Genomic DNA, 6,542 nt, shown 5'->3' on the forward strand with positions numbered 1-6,542 from the left:
TATGTACAAAGAGCAAGCAACTGTTTCCTTGCCCCATCTTCTCCCAAGATAAATGCTCACCACTCACCAATCTTACTGAGTGTACTCACATAGTTTCTCCAGCGGTGTCCTTCACTCCCCTCCCCCTGCTTTTCAGGTCCCTGTTCAGGTGCCACCTGCCGGTAGCAGCTGGCCAAGACAAACAGCACCTGAAAGAGGGAGTGAGGAAAAACAAGAGACAGAGAAAGATACTTGGGAGGACTGTCAGTAGAGACTGCAGCCCTGGTTTATTTTAGCTCAGCCTTCTTATACAGCAGAACATCAGATAGCCATAGTTTGCTTAGCTGAATTAGCTTCAACAGCTCTTTTTCCCACCTTTTCCTGAGGGTCAAGGAACGGTCACATACTTGTAGTGAATTCCACCAATTAACCATCTTCCACAAATTATCAACATATTCCTTCTAACTTGGCAGAGAAATTCGGTACTTGTGTGTAAAACACACAAACTCTTGAGTCAAGGTGAGAGATCATAAAGTAAACAAGCAAGCCTGCTACAGCTCAATGTACATAATGGCTGTGCTTATACTAATAGCTCCCAACAGAGCAGACCCTTTGACTTATCTTCACATAGGCGGAACTGGTAAAAGAAAGGAGATGGGGGCTCCTCCCAAGCCCATGTGACCCCTGAGGAACAGATCCTCAAATGACCTTAAGAGTAAAAATAAATTGGTTTATCTGGGCCAACTGTATGGCCTTAAACACCCAAAAGGAAAGTATAACCAAAGATTAAAGGGGCCAATATAATTTCTTAAGAGTCCATATGCATAGCTAAAGGCTACATAACAAGCAGCAATGCCAGAAAGGCTATACCTTCTTTTGAGTTGTTGGCCAGGGTAGCCAAAGGGACTCCCATAAAATCATTTTTTAAAAGAGTTGGAACATTTCATTCACAAGTCTAGGTTTCAAACTCTAGGTCTGAATACCTAATTTCAAAAAAATCCACCTCTGTGAATACAGGGAAGCATCACTGCTTAGGTTAGTGTTCTCCCAAACACATCCTGTCAGAAGTTGTCATTATATCAACTTTGGAGTTTCTTGTTCTCTGGGAAGAAGCTATGTGTGTATTTTATTTATCATTTTTCTAACTTTATGTGTATGTGTGTATGTAAGTGCACCCATGTCATGCAATGCCCACAGAAGACAGAAGGGGTGTCAGATCCCCTGGAACTGGAGTTACAGACAGTTGTTAGCTGCCACATGGGTTCTGAGATTCAAACCCAGGTCTTCTGCAAGAACAGGCAATGTTCTTAACTGCTGAGCCATCTCTCCAGTCCCCCAAACTATGCATTTTAAACCCTACCTCACGAAGCCCTACCTCATGAATCACTACCTATGAAAGGACTTAAACAGAAAATTTGGGCAGGGCCACTCATTACCCTTCTTTTTAATAAATGGGAAAATATATATAAACAAGTATTAAACAATATCCAGTGATGCTGCAATTTTAGAAAATGATAAAATAGAAAATAAAAACTAGAACTCTGGGAATAACTAGATGCTGGAAACATAGAAATATTAAGGATATCAGGCTCCTATGGACACAGCAAAAAAGTGAGTATGCTAAAATCCCAAAGAGTGGAGAGTGTTTCAAGGTTTTGGTCACATCTCTACAATTTCTTTTGTCTCTTAAGGAATTCCCCGATTCAGTGTGTGAGGTAGCAGTTCAAAATTTAGAGTACTTTTGGGACAGAAAAGTCAAACTGATTGGGACTGGATTGAGCTGGACTGACACAGTTGGAGACTTAAGGTTCAGTCTCCCATGACAGATGGTTTCCTCAAATGTTTGTCCAGGACTGAAGCTGTGAAGGACCAAGCCCTTCTGAGGCCGCACGGAAATTCCTTCATTCTCATGGCTTCTGAGCAACCAAGTCATCTGCTCTCTCTACTGAAGTCCTTCGAACACCTATGCCGCAAAGACACAGGAAAGGAAAATCAGAAGTACACTGACTGTGCCCAGCTGCAGCCAGGACTAGTTCTTGCTCAGCTCTAGGCTGGAAGTGGATATCATAGTAATGCTGCGAAGTGCCCAGAAAACAGAAAGATGGCATTACATGACAAATTAACAACTGAAAAGAAATCAGAAAAAGGAAGAAGTAGTCAAGATAAGCATGTTGGATAAGCAGATCAGGACTTTAGCTGAGATCACTTTGCCACAAAAGAAGAAGAAAATCACAAATAAAGATAATAGTGTATAATAAAACAACTGCGGTAAGCTGAAAATTTGTAACATGAAGAATCAGAGTCCCTGAGACAAGGGAGAGCAAAGAGAAAAGAGGAAACCAGACAAGACAGATAATATCAGAATAGTCTGAAATGGATAAAAGGCATCACCACATCCATCTGAAGAACCCAGAAACCTCCAGGAAAGGCTCTTTATTTTAAAATGAAAGTAAGTTTGGACTGGAGATACGGAGAGTTGGCTCAGAAGTTAAGAGCACTGGCTGTTCTTGCAGATGACCCAGGTTTGAAATTCCAGCACCCACATGGCCCTTTACCTCCTTTGCAGAACTGTGAAGTGCTACTCACACTCAAAAGCTCCCTGTGGGATCAGCTGAGCCTTTTTGTGACTACATGGTGGTCCCTCTCATCTTCTGCTCAGTCTCTTTCAGTTCCCTGAAAGTTTTCTTCTATCAACTGCACAGCATTGTATATTAGTTTCATTCCTCAGAGCTGTGACCTGACAAAAAAGCAAATTCAGAGAAGAAAGTTTTGTTGGGGTTCACAGCTCAGAGAAATGCAATCTATTATGGTCCAGAGGGCATGTCAGGAAGGGCACGTTGATATGTAATGATGACCAGGAGGCAGACAAGTGGACTGTCCCTGCTCAGCTGGCCTTCTACATTTTCATTCTATTAAGTCTGGAACCCTAGTCCTTGAAATGATACTGCCCACATTCAGGACAAATCTTTCCCTCTTAGTTAAAATTCTCTGAAAACACTCTCGCCTAAAGGTGCACCTCATTAATACCCTAGATATTTATAATATAAACAAGTTGCAGATCAAAATTAGTCATCACAGAGGGTTTGGTCAGGATTTACTAGTGTATTTACTTCTGTGCACTCTTAAGAGTGATAATCATACCCTCAGTATGGATTACTGGAGATCCAAGGCTCCTGGTACCAATTGTACTGGGAATCCAAAAAAAGAATTGAACATAATTTATTTGGATTATGTGATTCATGATGCTTCCAAGATGTATATATTCATGAAAATTCATAGGTACCTAAATATGCGGTTTGCCTTTTTGTACGTTCTGTCCTGGTGTGCCTATTTCTCCTCTGACTATCTAGGGAGGATGAGTCCATCTTGGGGATGGGAGCATCTGGCTAAGGAAGGTTCAGTGCAGGGACAGGAAGTCCCCTTTGCAACCCTGTGTCACCATCATGGCGAGACAGACAATAAAGGTAAAGAAGGTGCTAGAGGGGCAGAGGTCCAGTTAGTGGAGATATCTGAGCTAGGAGCCAGAACTGTGAATGAGAATTACTTATCGACAGCTTCAAAGATAACTTATGTACTAGGTTTGATAGTGTCCCCCAGAAAGGCACACCATCTGGAACTACAGATTGTGGCCTCATTTGTAAATAGCAGTTTCATAGATGTAAAAGTGAAGTCATAATGGAAAAGGGTGGGCCTTCCTCCAATGAATCACAGTCTTACAAAAAGAGGAGATTCAAACACAGGCATAAAGAAAGGAACACTGTGTGAAGACAAGTTCTACATAATGAAGACGCCATGTGATGATGGAGGTGGAGCTAAGATAAGGTCTCCACAAGCCAAAACCAACCCAGAATCGCTAGACAGCACTGGGAGCTGGGGAGGAACAGAAAGTTTGTGTGTATGAGTGTATTGCCTGCATGTATGTGAGTGCACCCATGTCATGCAATGCCACAGAGGTCAGCCAAGGGCTTCCAATTCTCCTGGAACTGGAGTTAAGGACAGTTCGTAGCCACCATGTGGGTGCTGGGAATCAAATCCAGGTCCTCTGCAAGAGCAGTGAGTGCTCTTAACCTCTGAGCCATCTCTCCAGCCCCGATTCTGAATTTTTTTTTATATTTGAAATTTATCACTTATTTAAGTTGCAATACTATTTCATGAAGATGTTGCCTCTTTCAAATACTGAACAAAATCTTCTCTCTCACTCTTTAATACCAGCAAAGATCATTTTAGTTCCAGGGATGTATTTCTTCGGGTTCTCCAAATATTCCATCAAAGTTTCTTCTGTCCAGAGATTTGGACCTGTCGTGCTTTCCACCTTTCTCCACTGTGTGGCACTGAGCACATTTCTGAACAAAGATTTTCTTGCCTGCTTCAGCGTCTCCAATTTTGTTCTGTGCCCTCTGCCACCCTGGGGCCCTGTGTGGCGAGGGGGAAGCCAAGTCCTCCATGGGCAGTGCCTGGAGGCCGTGTCCCACAGGCCTGATCAGACAGCAGGCACGTGGCCTGAGCTTCCACCGGCCTGATTCTGAATTTTTTTAAGGTGCACATGCTCATATGTATGTGAGTGTGTCTGTGTATGTCAGTGTGTGTGTGTGTGTGTGTGTGTGTGTGTGTGTGTGTGTGTGTATACATGTAGGGGCCTGAACAGGATGTCAAAAGTATTCTTCTACTAGTCTTCAACTTATTTTCTTGAGACAGAGTCTCTCACTGTACAGGAAGCTCATCATTTCAGCCAGGCTGGCTGGCTAGTGAGTTCTCAGGATCTGTCTGTCTCTGTCCCCCAATGCTGGGATCAAAGGTACAGGCAGCCATGCTGGCTTTTTACATAGGTTCTGGGGATTAGGACTCAGGTCTTCATGTTTACAGAGCAAGTACTCTTTCCTCCTGAGCCGTCTCTCCAGTCTTCTTAAACACTTAACTGTGAAAGGAAACATTTTTATTGTGGCAGTTTTTTGTAATTTCTTTGGGCAGTCCTAATATATGGGAGGAATGGAAAGATGTCCTTCAAAACTGCTTTCACAAAGCAGACATGTTCTGGAACTAGGCAAAATGGCAGCCTGAATTGCTTGGTGTGACTCAATACCTGAGATAAACAACTTAGGGGAGGACAGGTTTATTTTTGCTCAGGGTTTCAGAGGGTTTGCTCCATGGTCAGCTGGTTCCATTGTTTTTAGACTTGTGGCAAAGCAGAAATACTGCAGGGGAACATGGCTAAAGAAAGCTGCTTGCTCCTAGCAATCAGGGAAACCCAGAGACAGGGGGCCAGGGGCAAGAAACAGCCTGCCAAGCCCAAGTGACCTGTTTCCTCCAAGGAGGCTACCAGGCTCTCACAATCTCCCATTGTGCCTGAGGTTGTGACTTCATCATCCTGAGCACCCCACAGGCAGCAGTAGGGGTAGGATCCTCCTAGTCTTTCCCATGTTCAAAACATGTTCCTTCCAGAAATCCATTCAAATCCTAACCCTGGGATCCTCTTTGTGGCAAGTGCCCTTGGTTTCAGCCTGGGACCCTGCTTCCTCCTTTTTCTCCTTCTCCTGATGATTCATCGATGCAGAAAGAAACCAAAGTGCCAAGGTACCTCTGGAAAATACCAGGAACCTGGAATGTAGAGAACTGTGGGCAGAGGGAGGGAGGCACCACTTGATGTGGGATGTTGACTCTGCATCCTATCTTCTGTATTTTCTGGACAATGGCACCTGTTCTTCAAACCCTCAGATTCCATGACTTTGGATTAGAAGTGTCAACATGATGTCATATATGACATCAGTAAGTTCAGTGAGTTCATAAGGACTGAGCACTAGACAAGGACTGGGCTGAGGTTTAGGACTAGGCCAAGAATTTGGTGGGGGTGCCCATGAGGCATGAAGGTGGTACGGATCTGATGCTCTAAGAGCAGCCCCAGAGGTTTCAGAGGAGGGTCTACGTGAAGATAGTTCAAGATGTCATTTTTTTCACTCATTCTTTGTCTCGGTCATAACCATGAGAGTGTAACCCATGTAAGACTGCATGTGAGGATGTCCACGATGGTCATCAGACAAGGAAAAGAAAAAGCGGGTGTCAGATGGAGGTCCCTCAAGCTCCCTGGCATATCCTTATATCTAGGTAATCATCACCTTGGGGCATTTTCAGCATCTGTGTGTGCAATATCTGCACATAGCATCCCTGAGTATCAGAACCTCAGCCATTTCCATGTTCAAAAGATGTCAATAAATCTTTGTGAGCCCCAGAGCACATTATTTCCTGAAAGAAAATACTTCAAGCTGAGATTCTGCTCTGACCCTTATCTACGTCTCACATACATGTCTATCACTCTTCATGTCCATCCTTGGAATGCTTCTGTCTGGTGGATGCCTCTGTCACCAAGCTGCCACCACGCACCAAGCAACGAGACGTTAGTTTGGAAACCATCAAGACGGTGCAGAGAAAATGTGCTCTTGGGGACAGACATGACGGTGGGATTATGGCTTTGTATGGAAGTCAGCAAAGGGAATGGAGCTTTGGGACAGTGTGACCAGAGTCATCTGAGAGGGAAGGTCTGGCCCTTGGGGGACCATTCTGAAAGTTTG

At 43.9% G+C, this 6,542-nt stretch overlaps 1 pseudogene; it reads right to left on the reverse strand.

Annotated features, from left to right (window-relative positions):
• Positions 1-4,128: 4,128 nt before the first annotated feature.
• On the reverse strand, positions 4,129-4,424 carry LOC115068826 (annotated as a pseudogene).
• Positions 4,425-6,542: the final 2,118 nt, after the last annotated feature.

Source organism: Nannospalax galili, unplaced genomic scaffold, assembly GCF_000622305.1.
Source record: "Nannospalax galili isolate Female #2095 unplaced genomic scaffold, S.galili_v1.0 scaffold589, whole genome shotgun sequence".
NCBI lineage: Eukaryota > Metazoa > Chordata > Mammalia > Rodentia > Spalacidae > Nannospalax > Nannospalax galili.